At 39.9% G+C, this 16143-nt stretch overlaps 2 protein-coding genes across 3 annotated transcripts in view; one reads left to right on the forward strand and one right to left on the reverse strand.

Moving 5' to 3' along the window:
* Positions 1-16143, reverse strand: part of TG (thyroglobulin) — a 384892-nt gene that overhangs the window by 97707 nt on the left and 271042 nt on the right. The gene's annotated exons all lie outside the window — the stretch shown is intronic.
* SLA (Src like adaptor) overlaps positions 1-16143 on the forward strand; it is a 94998-nt gene that overhangs the window by 39964 nt on the left and 38891 nt on the right. Inside the window, exon 1 of one of the 2 annotated variants that reach the window (XM_007488357.3) lies at positions 1265-1721. The exons of the other annotated variant lie outside the window; for it this stretch is intronic. The gene's annotated coding sequence lies outside the window, so the exon portion shown is untranslated. Of the gene's footprint in view, positions 1-1264; positions 1722-16143 lie in introns of those variants that run through there. 2 annotated transcript variants of the gene reach the window in all.

A 16143-nucleotide genomic window follows, 5' to 3' on the forward strand; every position in this document is an offset into this window, starting at 1 on the left:
CCCTCTCTCACTTTTCTCTGCTGCTCCTGACCCTCAAAACTGCCCCCACCATGGGTTACCCATTCCAACTCCCCCATTTTCCAGGTAAGGAAACTGAGGTCCAGACTTGCCTAAAGTTATGCAAATTACTACTGTGGTAGGGCCAGACTTGGAATTCACATCCTCTTGTTTCCCTCGTGTCATGGGTACCTCCTGCTCTATTTTATTTTCTAACATTTTAATGGTCTAAGGTCCTTCTTAGCTCTTTTGTTCTATGATCTTTGGTTCTAGGAATAGCCATTGAATACAACTTAGCAGGATGATGGAGACATACTTAAGTTTTTTTTCTTTAAAAACTAAACTTTAAGATAATTTAGCTTTAGGGGGTAGCTGGATAGCTCAGCGGATAGAAAGCCAGGTCCAAAGTGGGGAGGTCCTGGTTCAAATCTGGCCTCAGATACTTCCTAGCTGTGTGACCTTGGGCAAGTCACTTAACCTCAGTTACCTCGCCCTTACTGCTCATCTGCCTCAGAACCAATAATTAATATTGATTCTAAGACAGAAGATGAGAGTGTTTTTTTTTTTTTAAGACAACTTAGCTTTAGAGAAACAATTGTGGAAAGGAAGTCTGATGGGGTAATGCATGAAGTAATTGAACTGCTAATATTCATTAAATATTGACTACGCTGGGAGTTAGCAGTCCTGGGTTCTTTCTACCCCTGGCTCTTGCGCTAGCCAGCAGGAAAGTTACTCTATATCTCTGCGCATGTGGAACACGATGGTGTCTAAGGCTTCCTTTGGTTTTAACATTCTGAGACCTGCTGGCCCAATCCGTCAGTCCCAAAGACAGAATCTGGAATCCGGAGTGCCAGGTTCTGCCCCGTCATCAAACTCTCTAGGCTTGAAAAAAACCTGCCTCATTTCCCACCAGCCTCAGTTCACCTGTTCTCAAGATCCCCAGTGGCTGCTCCACGGCGGACCATTAAATCATTTTCACAAAGCCCTCTGATACCACCAACATCCAAACAACTTCAGGACAAAGCGTGAGTCATCCCAGACAGCTGTACGGGCAGGCTCTGTCTTGGTGGTGAAGTTCCTGAGCAATGTTCTAAACCTTCTCTAATAAAAGTTTAAGCACTAGTGAACAAAGGAACCCAGAGAAAGAGGATCCGGGGTCTTAACCCGAGCTGAGCTCCTCCTCAGCAGGACGGCAAATGTTTGTTAAATTAGGAAATTGAGAAAACAGAATGGACCACCAAAAGCTGCTGCCTAGGTTCATCCTCCTCCCAGTTTAATCCGTCTTGGGAGCCCCTGCGACGGTGCTTTTTCTATGACTATTTCAGTCTTTATTGCAACAAGTTAGTGCCCTTTGAATTCTGCACATGGCATATTCCTTTCTGGAACCCATCTGGCCATATGGACTTCCCAAGAACTGCTGTGAACGCCTGGCTCTTCCCATGCCCTTTTAGAGAGAAGAGGACGCACAAGTTTCATGTGGTTGCTAAAAACAGGAACCCAGGCTTCTGCAAACACATCAAGCCTTCCTTATTTCTAGCAGAGGAAGTATGTGGCCTATTTGGCAACTGCCGTTCTACATGATAGCATAAGCTTCATAACACTCGCTAGGGCCCCCTCCACCCGGCTGGCCCTCATTCAGCTGATGGAGATTGAATGACGATGCTGACTGGCTGCCTACTGCTTGGAGCTGGTGTGAAGAGGGCAAGCATGCTCACCCTCTAAAGGTAACCTTCTGCTCGCTCGGGCACCGGGACGTGGGCGCCGAGGGCCTCCTCCTGCCTTTTCCAGGCTGGCTCGGGTCAAGGGGTTCTGTGTTCCAGAGAACATTGGGTAAAGGTTCTGAGGGGCAGGACGGCTGGACATGAAAGCATGCAGGAGACAGAAATGTCAGTTTCGTTGGTGTGGAAAGCTCGACTTTTAGAATCAAATTTTAGGACAGGAATCATGGAATTAGGAGATCATCTCGCTCATTGGACAGAAGAGGGAACTGAGGTCCGAAGGAGTAAAGTGACTAAAGGTCACGTACCATGATAAAGGAGCTAGAACATCAGCTTTGGAGTCAGGAAGTCCTAGGGTCAAATCTTACCTTGAGCATATTCTAGCTGTATGATCCTAGACAAGTCATTTAATCTCTCTTGTGCCTCAGTTTACTTACCTGTGAAATGAGAGAGTTAGACCTGATGGCCTTGAAGGACCCTTTTAGCTCTGAGTTTATGGTCCTAAGACAGATAAGTTTGCCCCGTGTTTGGAGTTCAGCATTGCCACAGTTCTAGAAATTTCTTGTGATGCTGAAGAAAACTTATCTACCCAAAGTTCCTTTTAAAAAAGGCATAAATGGTCTGACTACTAATTGAAGATAACTGAAGCTTGAGGAGAAGGCAAATGGGATGCTGGACATATCCCAGGGACCCCAGGGCCTCACCCCATACCTCCTGAATCTCCTAGGTCTTCTTGACTAAGTTGTTGGGCTCAAGAGTATGTGCATTGTACCAGGAATGGCTCTGGATTGGGCCCCTGGATCAGTCAATAGCACTACAGAAACAATTTCCCTAGAGGAGCCTTCAGCCCACTTTGTCTCCTACATAATTACTCCCAATGTGAGCTCACTCCTCCATGGATCTCTCTTGTTCCCTCTAGCACTAGACCCACTTTTTTACCCCTCCATCCTTTTTTTCCCTTTCTCATTCCTCTAATCCCTTTATTCTAGCACACCAAGCTTTGAGGTCTGTGAAAAAGGTCCCCCTTTAAAGGAGATTTTTATTTCTGAAAATAAATTAAGTTTTTGGTAAATAAAAAAAAAACAACAGAAAGAGAGGATATTTCAAGGCTATAGAATGTTAAAGCTGGACAGGACCTTGTCAGTATGGAGTTGGACTCCCTATTTTAGTGATGCGAAAATAGAGGTTCAAAGTGGAGAGGATTCATCTAAGACTGTTCAGATAGTCTCTGGCAGAAATGGGACTAACACTGACATTCAGGGAAGCTTGTGTGTTGCTCTGCCCTTGTGAGGGATTACTGGGAAATATTAAGGTCTTGGGCCTTGGGTCCTCATCTCACAGAACTTGGTCTTGGTTAAAGCTTTGTCTTGGGAAGAGCTTGGAAAAGGGAGCCATACAAAGAGATGAGTCCATTGTGTGTGAATAAATAGATTTGGTGAGCATTGTAAACCAGACAAATGAGGAAGAGGCTGTGCAAAGGTTTCTGAGGAAGCGGAGCTATTATTACACTGTAGACTTTGGAGGAATACTTGCAAACTATATAGAGAGTATTCAGTGTTGACCTCCATGTTGGACCAAGGAGGTATCCTTTACATGGTACTGGGGGCATGAAGAAGTTTATTCTTATCTTTGGGAGTAAGGTTTGGTTCACCAGTTGCTGTTCAGTCATTTTATTTTTAGGGGTCCATTTAAAGGAAAACTTATGATTAATTAAAGTGATCACCATGGATAGTGCTTGAGGTCACTTGAGATGTTTGACACTTCATGACCCCAACTAGTAGTCTTCTTGGCAGAGATACTGGAATGGTTTGCCATTTCCTTCTCTGGCTCCTTTTATAGATGAGGAAACTGATTCAGAGACCCAGGGTCACACAGTTAAGAAGTATCTGAGGCCAGATTTGACCTCAGGAAGACTCATTTTCCTGAGTTCTGGCCCAGCATTCTGTCCATTGTGCCACCTAGCTACCCCACTGGACCTGTTAGGTGTCTCATTAGTTGATTTATCAGAATTGACTATGGGTTCCAGTCCCAGCTCTGCCACCAACTAGTGGAGTGACCTAAGGAAAGTCATTTTCCATCTCCAGGCCTCAGTTCCCTCATTTGCAAAATGGGAAGATTGGCCTATAATGATCTTTAAGGTCCCTCCATAGCTTTGAAAGTCTATATTCTAATATTTTATGTTCTATGGCCATTCTCTGATTTGACATTCCACTTGTTCTAATGATTGCCTATTTCCCCCACCTTTAGTACCAGAAAACTCAGAGGTGGAGTCCAAGGTTGTTTAGTAACAGGGATAGGAAGCTGATAACCAGAGTATAGGCAGCAGGCTGTGATACCTGGGAAGTTAAATTTTGGTTATTTTTTCCCTTATTGGGGATTAACTAAAGGCTTTTTGGATCTTACCTTTAATCATGCACTCATTCATCTATCCACATAATAGTAGTAGTAGTAGTAGCAGTAGAGGTAGTAATGTCTAGCATTTATATAATATTTACTATGTTTTAGGCTCTGGGTTAAAGCACTTTACAAATATATCTCACTTGATCCTCACTACAACTTTGGTAGGTAGGTATTATTATTATCATTTTATGGTTGGCAAAACTGAGGCAGACAGAGGTTATGTGACTTGTCAAGGGTCACACTTGCTAGTAAGTGTCTATGGACAGATTTAAACTTGGGTTTTCCTGCTTCTAAGCCCAGCACTCTATTCACAGAGTTCTATCTATCTATCCATCTATCCATCTATCCATCCATCCATCCATCTATCTATCCATCTATCTATCTATCTATCTATCTATCTATCTATCTATCTATCTATCTACCTACCTACCTACCTATCTATCTATCTATCTATCTATCTATCTATCTATCTATCCATCTATCTATCTCTTTCTAGATATTTAAACCTCTATCTTTATCCATCTATCATCTATCTAGATAACTGATCTTTATCTCTATCTATCCCTCTATCCATCTGTCTCAGTCTCTATATATTTCTAGATCCATCCATATTCTTATAATTCTATATATGAGTCCCCTTTCTTGCTGCAGTAAGTAGAGTCTAGAGAACATCTTTGACTCTTTCTTCATGTGGAAGAATACTTGGACGTCTCAGGATTACCATTCATAAAACTGTATTGCAAGAAGATAGCTGAGAAGTCATCTAGCCCATTCTTCTACACAGAGATGGGAATTAATTATGATTATAAGATCTGGAAGATAGAGAAGTTATAGAGGATAATTTGGAAAGTAACACTTTTATTTTTATCTGAATTGAATCTTAGGGATCATGAGAGCTAGATAGTACAGTGGAAAGAATAAAAGACATATATATGAATCTTTGTTCTTCAACTAGTAGGCATATGACTCTGGGCCAGGTAATTCACTTCTCTGGGCATCTATTGAATTCTAAAAGAGGGGGCTGAACTAGTAATAAAGTACTTGGATTTGGGATCAGGAACATGGGTTAAATCTTGTTCTTTATTAGTTGTGTGACCTTGGGCAAATCATTTTTTATTTTCTGTTCAAAGAAGGGGCTAGACTCAGTGTCTTCTAGGGTTTCTTCCATCTCTAAATCTATAATCTTATGAACCTACAAATTGATGACCTTAAAATATGTGTCATTTTAACTATAAATTGATGATATCCCTCCTTCTCCTTACAGTACAATACCTAAAAAACATGACTAGTTTAATTTTGATACAGTTAATTGAGACTTCCAAGGATATTTTTCCCCTTCTGGAAAATTTTTAAAGGCATAATTAGAATCCAAACACAGCATTAGGTACTAGTTTGTCTCTATTTTGTTATCTTCATTAAGAAAAAAAGCAACAACAACAACAAAAAAAAAAACAGTTGCCTGCTCAAGATCTTAGGAAGCTAGCACAGAAATATTCCTTGACAGTGGTGAAAATAGATTACCTCCGAATTCTAATAACATCTCCAAAACAGTATCAAAGAATCACAAAATTTCCAGAATCAAAAACTACTCCCACAGATCACCAAATTTAATTCATGTTTGAACAAAAAAAACTTTTACAACCTCCATGAGGAATAGTTATTTAGTCTTTGCTAAAAAAAGTCTCTAGTAAGAACACAGTACTTCTTGAGACGGCCAGTTCTTCTATGGGACAGTTTAATTGCAAGACAGATTTTCCTACTATCAACCTAAATTTACCTCTTAGGGGAATACTTATCAGTGAAGTTGTAGACCACATCTTAGCTGAAGCCATCTCACTCATAATCAGAGAAACCTGTTTAAGGGAATAATAATTTAAAAAGAGCAACATCATGAGTACTCTACAAATTTGAAGCTTTGTGATTAATCCATTAGGCAGAGCTTTCTTTCATACTGGGGAGTTAAAGGGTGGGTAGATACTTTTAGCAATATCCAATGAACTCTTTTTGTGAGAAACATTTTATGAGAAGTATTAGATGTATTCTGAATAATGACAAGCCCCTTTTGAATAAGTAGCATAAAGAAAAAAAAACATTCTCTCTCTTCGGTATTACTAAACATGGTTAGATAATGATTTAGTTAGATGAATTCTGAACTGTTTGAATAGAAAAGCCTAGAGACTATCATTGAATGTTCTCTATAAACTTGGAAAGCTTCCGGGAGAGTGCCCAGGGATTTGCGCTATAGAATGTTTTTATCAAGAATTTGGATACAGAAATAAATGGAATGCCTGGTAAATTTTCAAATGACACATAACTGGGAAGTTAATTGGGAACATATTGAATGACAAAGTCAAGGCCCTAAAAAATCTCATACAGGAATATTAGGTTAAATCTAACCTAAATGTTGAATTTAAGAGGGATAAATGCTTAGCCTTTTAGTTGAGTTCAAAAAGTCAACTTCACAACTAATAGTTGGGGAAGAGAAAGGAATAGACAATAATTCTTCTTTAATTAATTATTTTTTTAAATCCTTACCTTCTGACTTAGAATCAATATTGTGTATTGGTTCCAAGGCAGAAGAGTGGTCAGGGTAGGCAATAGAGGCTAAGTGACTTCCTCAGGGTCACACAGCTAGGGATTTAAATCCAGGACTTTCCAATCCACTGAGCCACTTAGCTGCCCCCAATGACAATTCTTCTGAAAGAGATTTGAGGATGTCAAACTCGATATGAGAGAACAGAGTGATAGGGAAACTAACAAAGGTAGTATGTCCTTAAGCTAAAGTAAGAGATACTCACTGAGTCTAGGATTGGGGGGCTGATGTACTGAACTCTGTACTGAGCCCATACAAGCCCCTCTGGAGTATTTTTGTTCAGTTCTGAGTGCCACACTTTAGAGAAGACTTTGATAAGCTGGAGAATGTCCAGAGGAAGACAAAAAGATGGTGGAGATCCTAGAGTCTAGACCATGTGTGTTTTAGTTCAAGGAACTGGGGATATTTAGCCTGAAGACGAGAACACAACAGAGTTGGGGTGGGGGTACATCATTTACCTCTCCTGCTAACCAAAGGGACTGTTCAGGATTAGACTTGTAGTGGCTAGTCTCACAGGGAAAAACTATGAATGATGGATGGAAGGTGTTGAGGGACAGGTTTAGGCTTGGTGCAAACTTCCTAATCACAAGAGCTACTTAGAAGTGGAATGGATATACCTTTAGGAAAGAATGAGATGCCCTTTACTAGAAGCAAAAGCCCAGTGAGCCCTGTTAGGGGATGTAATTTGTATGGACTCCTAGTCACATATGCATTGAGCTAGTCGGTCTCTGAGACTCTCTGGCACTGAGCATCTGATTCTGGTTACTAATTGTAACAGGAAATTTTAAACAGGACTAGCCAGACTATAAAACCTGTGATGTGGTCACTCCTTGAACTTTCCAGCAATCATGAACATCAGAAGAAAGTAAATTGCAATACCAAGAGGTTGGGATTCATACAAAAGACATTGTTGTATAATAATAGAAAGTATTCTGGATTTGGAGTCAAAACATCCACGGTATCCAATTTATAGATTCACCAGTAAAGTAGGACATTTTAGTACCTAGGTGCCTCAATGGGTTCTAGCAATGAGGGCTAGTCTTGGAATCAGGAAGACTTGAATTCAAATGAAACCCAATAAACTTACTAGCTGTGTGACCTTGGACAAGACAATTAAATCTCCCTTTGCCTCCATTTCCTTATCTGTTAAATGGAGATAATAATAGTACCTACTTCCTAGGGTTGTCATGAGGATCAAATGAGATAAAAATTACAAAGTACTTAGCATGGTGCCTGACACATAGTAAGCAAGATATGAGTATTATTATTATATTATATTATTATTATTCTCTGAAACTTCTAGCCATTAGTCATAGTGTTGTCTTCTAGTGTAACCCAGGATATGTTGATTCCATTTTCTGTATCAGCAATCTCCAAAACTGACCACATACTCCTACAAGGTAAAATATCTTTTGGCAAAGAAATGATATACACATACATACAACATTTACATATACATGTATTTACATTGAATTGAAATATATTAATGCACTGTTCTACCAACAATGGTTTATATTGTAAAACCCAAAAATTGAAAATAAAAAGATGAAATAAAAATGAAATGATATTATCCAGTAATATTTGATAAAACTAGATGACTTAGTGAATAGAGAATGAGAACTGGAGATGGGAAATCCTGGGGTCAAAAATGACCTAAGATACTTTCTGGCTGTGTGATCTTGGGCAAGTCACTTGCCCCCAATTGCCTAGCCCTTATAACTCTTCTGTCTTAGAACTGATACTTAGTATTTATTCTAAGACAGAATGTAAGGGTTTTTTTTTTTGTTGTTGTTATTGTTCTGTTTTGTTTTGTTTGTTTGTTTTTTAAAGGCTATTGGAATAGTCCAAGCTGGAGTTGATGAGGACCTGAACTTAGGTGATGGCTGTGTGAATAGAGTAATGGAGGCAGATGAGAGAGATGTCATGGAGGTAGAAATGATGAGATCTGGTACCTGATTAGAAATGTGGAATGAAGGAGAGTGAGGAACTAAACATGATACCAAGGTGGTGGACCTGGATGATTGTTAGGATGGTGGTCCCCTCATCAATAATAGTGAAGTTTATGAAAGGGTTGGTTGTTTTGGGAAGAATATTATGAAACCATGACACCGACTCCAACCCATTCATGCCTGCTCACCTCATGAGGCATGGGCTGTGAGATGATCTTGGGAACAAGCTCAGGGTAGGGGTGGGGGCACAGTTCCAATGGCATCCCTGCAGCTGCTGCTATTGATGCCTGGTTTTTTTTCAGATTATAAATGCCCTGAAGGGGAAACTCTGGAAACCTGCCAAGAAGATAAAGGAGATAAAGTTGGAGAGTGTGGGAGAAAAAGAGTAGATGTGGTAAGGTTAGAGACAAGCCTCACAATTGGTTATCATAAGGAGGGTAGGATGGGATCCATGTTCCCAGCCTTTGAGGAGTTGACCACATATCTCTTAGGATCAGGGTCCCTGGTTGTTCAGAGACAAAGGAGAATAGAAAAAGAACTGGTGCAGAAAATGGGACCATAACAATATGGTGGTCACTAAAAAGATGGAGCTGGGGCGGAATGGAAGGAGAAGGAAAGGGCACAATGTAATTTTTAGTTCAGTCAACAAAACACGTCTCATTGAAATATCTCAGAACTATATTTCTCCTCTCCTTTTTTTCTCTTAAGCACATAGCCAGGGCAATGCAGGCCTTAACTAGACCTTTACTTTGGATATCTAGAGTTACATCTCTTGACATGTTCATCCAAGTACTGTTGCTATATCATTTAGGAGTCTAAAGTCTCTTTGATTTAAAGGAGAAAAAAGTTTATGATTCTGAGATTCCAGTTTTCACTGCTTTTAAAACTGATTTTTTTTCCTGTGTCATTTATATTTTAAGGAAAGAATATGCTACAGGGCAGGGATATAGCTTTGACCATTTGGAGTTGTGTATATAGCAGATTTTTTTTTCTTTCCTGTGGCTGCCAACATTAGAATGTCTGAGAAAAGAGATGAATGGAGCACTGACATCTTGGATGCAACCTTCTCAAGGAAGTTAACTCAGAGAAAATCAGTAAAAGCAGAAAATACAGTAGAATCAAATAGTATCAGAAAATAACACCTCACTTTTGCAGTTTAGTTCAGCTCACCCTTCTTCCATAGAGCCTTTACCAACACCCCCACTCACACTCAACCCTTTCTTCTTTATCTCCCCCAACTAAAATGTTCTCTCTCTCTCTCTCTCTCTCTCTCTCTCTCTCTCTCTCTCTCTCTCACTCTCTCTCTCTCTCTCTCTCTCTCTCTCTCTCACTCTTTCTCTCTCTCTCTCTTTCTCTCTCTCTCTTTCTCTCTCTCTCTCTCCTCCCCTCTCTCTCCCCCCCTCTCTCTCCTCCCCCCTCTCTCTCTCTCACACACACACACACATTCTAATTCTTATTACAGTTATTTTCTGTCCATTTCTTCTACTAGAGTAGGAATGATTCGAAGTAATAGACTGTCTGTGCTTTTATAATGCCTAGTAAAATAAATGTTTGTTAAATGAATGAATGAATTTTTAGGAAGACATTTTCCTAACTTATAATAGCTAACATTTGTCTGGTGCTTTACAGAGGTCTTAGTTGATCTTCATAACAACCCTATTGCTATTTAGGGCTATTATCACTCCCATTTTAAAGATGAAGAACCCAAGGCTGGTCAAGGTTAAGTAACTTGCCCAGGATTACTCAGTTAAAGCACAAGGCAATATTTGAATTCAGGTCTTCCTGATTACAAGTTCAGAACCCTATTCACTATTCTATGTATCTATCTCTAAGTCCAGTTTTCTTTTTCTTTTTCTTTTTTTTAAATTAAACCCTTACCTTATGTCTTAGAGCCAATATTTAGTATTGGTTCTAAGGCAGAAGAGTGCTAAGAGCTAGGCAATGGGGATTAAATGACTTGTTCAAAGACACAGAACTAGGAAGAGTCTGAGGTCACATTTGGAGTCAGGACCTCATGTATCCAGGCCTGGCTTTCTATTCACTGAGCCACCTAGCTCCCCTCATTTCAATTTTTCCATGAATTCTAGCAGCCTCTTGGCTTTTCTCCCATAATCTTCTCCAGCTACAATAACAATCATGCAAGATAAGTACAAAACTGAGACTTCTTTCTCTTTAAAAGGACTCCATATGCTCTCTACATCTAGAATGTAAGTTCTAACCTGAGTGTATTACATATCAATCAAACAAGCATTATTAATAAGTATTAGTGTGTCAGGTAGTAGAAATTCAAAAACCGTTATTTAACAGTTGTTGCTCTCAAGGAATTCTATCCAAGAAGACAAAATGTACGCATGAATGAATATAAAAGCTATATACTAATTAACACTGGGAGTTCCCTAAAAGATATTGGTTATTCAGTCTTCAGAGCACCAAGACACAAGCTTGATCCTGAAGAGTTTATGATCTAATCAGATTATATAGGGAAAGAATGATCATTTCTGTATCTTCTAAATGCTTTCCCCCCAAAGAGATCCATTGGAGACCATGATGGGCAGGTAGGAGTCACAGTGGATAGAATGATAGGTCTAGAATTAGGAAGACCCAACTTCAAATCTGGCTTTAGACACTTACTTGCTCTGTGACCCTGGGCAAGTCCCTTAACTCTATTTGCCTTAGTTTCAACCTCTATAAAATGAGCTCATAAAAGACATGGTGACCCACTCCAGTGTCTTTGCCAAGAATACCCCAAATGGAGTCATGAAGAGTTGTACAAGACTGAAATAAGTGAATAGGCCAAGTGAAGCCAAGAAGCCTGAATCTGAGAATTCTAGCATGGTAGTCCTAGGAGAGCCTGAGAAGCCATTTAGTACAATATCTCATTTTATGTATGAGGAAACTAAAGCCTGAGGTTGTGAATTAAACCATCTGACATGGTCCAAGTAAGAAATGACCAATGGAGGATTTGGGGTCAGGTCTCTTGACTGAAAATCCATCTGTCCAACAGATCAGAACACCATTTTGTTTCTTTTCATTACTTTGTGGTTGTTTTGATGAGAGTTAGTATGGGAGATGGTGGGGAAAAAAGGAGATTTCATCAGCGTGAGAAATTCCAGTGTGGAAATTCTACTTATGAAGATTTGATAGCTCTCCCTGACTTAAAAGTCTTAGAAAGTGGGGAGCACTAAGATGTTGTTAGTTGTCTGATGTCCTAAAACTGTCATAGGGTCTTCTTGAATCCAAGACCAGCCTTCTTTTCACTAAACCATGAAGCCTCTTGTCATTCCTAGATAAGGTAATAATAGCTGACATTTACCTAGCTCTTATGCAGTTGCATATGGTGCTCGGCACTTAGCAGGTTCTGATAAATGTTTGCTGATGTTATTGGTCATAAACTCAAGAGAAATCTATAAGCTCCCTGAGGGCAGGAACTGTGCCAAGCCTTTAATCTGTTGCCCCAAAGTACCTCCCACAGTACCATGCCTCTGATAACTATTAACAGATACATATTGGCCAACTGAGTCAAACCCCCCCCCCCCAAAGGATTAAATTCTTTCTTCTTCTTTTTTTCTTTCTAAACCAAGCTGGGATGTTCCAGAGGGCTAAAATCAGCTTCTCCATAATGCAGTTGTTGAGTGATTTGTATTGATTTGCCTAAATGTCATAAAGAGGCTAAAGGTGGGAAAGAACAATGCAAGAAACATATGCCAGAAGGAAAAATTAACTCATTTGTTGGGGGGGGGGTAGTTCTGAAAGTCCTTGCTTTTCCCGATGCTTCTCTGTGCTACTCTCAGGTTTCTAGGGTCAATGGTCCCACTGATTTTCTCTCTTTATTCCCTCTACTTTTACTGTGATAATATGATCATTCAATAATTTCAGTTGTTAGACTTTTTGTGACTCTTTTTAGGGTTTTCTTGGCATAAATACTGAAGTGGTTTGCCATTTCTTCCTCCAGCTCATTTTACAGATGAAGGAACTGAGGCCAACAAGGTTAAGTGACTTGCCCAGGGTCATACATTTAGTAAGAAACTAAGGCTGGATTTGAAGTCAGGAAGGTGGGTCTTTCTGATGCCAAGCCCAGCACTCTATTCACTGAGTTATCTAACCATCGAGCGTACTACTTAGCTGGCCTAGTCTTACTCGAAACATACTGGTTGTACCACATAGCAAGGCAAAATTTGGCAAATCATTAAAGTCTTTGAGATGCCTCATTTTCATCATCCAATCCCAGAGGGCATCAGTCTTTGCCCTACCTAGTGGAAAGGTTCAAATACTTTCCTCCCCTCCATCTCTGGGATTCCCGGTTCCCTTATCTGGGGAGTTTTTCCTGATCTGTGTGTATGTGTGTGTGTGTGTGTGTGTGTGTGTGTGTGTGTGTGTGTGTGTGTGTGTGTGTGTGTGTTGTGTACATTGCATGTCCCTCTCCCTAGCAGACCATAAGCTCTTTGAGGTCAGGCACTATTTTAGTTTTTATCTTCCCAGAATCTAGAACCTAGCATAGTGCTTGGCACAAAGAAGGCACTTAAATGCTTGTTAGTTTTCATTGTTAAATGATGAATATAAAATACTTTATAACCAAAAGAACTATAATTCTTAAGAGATTATTATGGAATTTCCTAATAGACACATTAATTTTCATTAATTACTTATTGGGGCAGCTGGCCAGCACAGTGAATAGAATGCTGGACCTGGAGTTGGGAAGACTCATCTTCCTGAGTTCAAATCTGGCCTTAGACACTGTTGTTGTGACCCTGGACAAATCACTTAACCCTATTTGCCTCAGTTTCCTCATCTGTCAAATGATCTGGAGAAGGAAACAGTAAACCATTCTAGTATCTTTACTAAGAAAACCCCAAATGGGTTTGTAGAGAGTCAGATATGACCGGAATGACCAAGTATTAACAACAATAATGACAACCTCATTAATAAGTTCTGTGATCTTGGGCAAGTCATTTTTTCAAACTACCTCATGTCCATTTTGTTTATATTGTGTATATATATATATATATATACATATATATATATATATATATACATATATAAGTATATGATCTTTCCTCTGATAGAATGGAAGCTCCAAGAGGGCAGAAACTGTTCCACTTTTGTCTCTGAATCTCCAGCATTTAGCACAGCAAAGTACCTGGAACATGGTCAGCCCTTAATCCTCTATGATTGATTTGGACTTTAGTTTCCTCCTTTGTAAAATGAGAGGCTTAATAATAAAAATCACTAGCATTCATATAATACCTTAAAGTTCCCAAAGAGCTTTACATCTAATCGCAGTTGATTTTCACTCTAAGGTAAGTGCTATTATTGTCCCCATTTTACAGATGAGGAGACTGAACCTTAGAGGTTATGGGATTTACTCAGGGACACATAGGGAGTAAGTAGGATTTAAAGTAAGACTCAAACTTGGATTTTATTGGAGGCAGCTGATGAAGCAGTAGATAAATTGCTGGCTCTGGAGTCAGGAGCACCTGAATCTGGACTCAGTAGCTATATGACCCTGAGCAAGTCAACTTAACCTCTGTTTGCCTCATTTTCTCTAACTGTAAAATGGTGGTCATATTAGCACCTACTCCAACAGGGTTGTTGTGAGGATCAAATGAGAAAATATTTCTATAAACAGCACTAAGCAGAGTGCCTGGTACAGAGTAGGTATTATATCGATGGTTCTCCCCCTTTTCTCCCTTCTCTCTCCTAGTCAAGTGCTTTTTGTCTTGCACCATCTAGCTTCCTCTTCCCACTCATATATTCTATTATTTCCTCCCATAGGAAAGCTATAGGAGGCTGGAAAATGTGAGAAAGCTGGAGGAGGATTGCCCCAAGGCTGGATCCAGGTCCCAGGGGAGCAAAGCTTGGCTGTAGTTATTCCTTTTCTCCCCCTCATCTCATGAAAGGCTTCCTCTGGATGCTATAAGTTTCTGAATTTTGTTCATTAATTAACTGAAGTTATAGGGGCCCTTTTAGGACCTTTTGGGGGGGAATGGAAGGCACTGCACACAAGAGAGACTTAATAAGTTTAAGTGGTCAGTGAAATTTAAACTTATGCCCCTGCCTGTGGATCATGGGATGCGTTCATGAAATGGATTGTCTCTCTGGGTTATGTCAGCTTCATTAAATAAGATAAGATTCTTACACTCCAATTCAATTCAGCAATTGTGTTTAGCACTAGGGATACAAATATGAAAAGGATTCATTCTCTATGCTCAAGGGGTTTACAATCTAGTCTAATGGTGGTAGTGATGGTGGTGTGGCAAAGAGGAAAGGGTCTTGGAATAGGACATGAAGGCTGATATTACATCCTGAGAATTTAACTCTTTGAGAGTAGGGATTGCTCCATGCTTTGTATTTGGATCCCAAGCACCCAACAATATCTACCTCCTCAGATATTACCAAGACACTGGCCACAGGGCAGCCAATACCAGACACGTGCTTATGAGCCTCACAACTCTGGTTCTAGACTTTGGAAAGTTGGCATTTTTGAAGCTTGCCTTTGTGAGCTTCCTGATGTGTTTCTAACAATCATTATTTTTTACAAATGAACCTAAGCAATAATCCCCTTATTTTATGATCTTTGTATACAAGAGGGCTATTTGAGTTTGAAATTTGTTGAGTGCAATGTTTAATGAATGCTTGTTCATGAGTTGATTCATGATTTAAATAAATACAAATAGGAATGATCCAAGGCAGAATGTGATTGGGGGGAAGGAGAGAGTGAGAAATCCTTATGAGAAGATGAAAGAGAACACTAGTCTAATCATCGTAGAGGGAAAGGAGTAAGCAAAGGCATGCAGGTGGGAGAGACCAGGAAGGAAATGGGGTGGTTGTGGAGAATAGTCCAGTTTGGCTAGAATGGAGAATAAGAGGAGGTACATTGGGTAGATAAGTTGTGACCAGTATGCAGAAGACTTTGACTGTCAGGATCAGGTGTTGAAATCTCTCTTTGTAGGCAATAGAGAATCCTTTGCCTTGACCAAACTATACAGAGTCAGTAACATGCTTGAATTATTATAGACTTTTGGTACCTGAGAGAGATTATTTTGCTGGGAGAAAATTACCTTGGGTTGATCATTTGACAGTGATGACCAGGGAGGGTATCAGTTGCTTCCACTACAATTCTCATTTGATGCCTCGACATGCCTTGGAGGAGACCCCAGTTTCTTAAAGGCTATGCTAATGGAGTATAAAGTTTGGTGCCTCCTCCAACCCAGAGGGCTTCATGTACTATCCCAGTGCTGGTTTGGTTTGGATATCTTGGAAGGGTTTTTATCACCACGTTGATGACAGGATAATTCTGATAGCAGAATGATGTTTTGGGGCCATAGCAATTCTCAAGTACCATCTCTTAAGTCATGAATTGGTTTTGATCTATGTCAGTAGATGGGTCATGGCGACAGTCACAGATCTTCTAAGTAACAAAGTCAACAAAGATGTATTTCATAGATGATTCAAAATGCTGATGTTTCTCAAACTCCACCCCTTGTTC

This window comes from Monodelphis domestica, chromosome 3, assembly GCF_027887165.1.
Source record: "Monodelphis domestica isolate mMonDom1 chromosome 3, mMonDom1.pri, whole genome shotgun sequence".
In the NCBI taxonomy this organism is placed as follows: Eukaryota; Metazoa; Chordata; class Mammalia; order Didelphimorphia; family Didelphidae; genus Monodelphis; species Monodelphis domestica.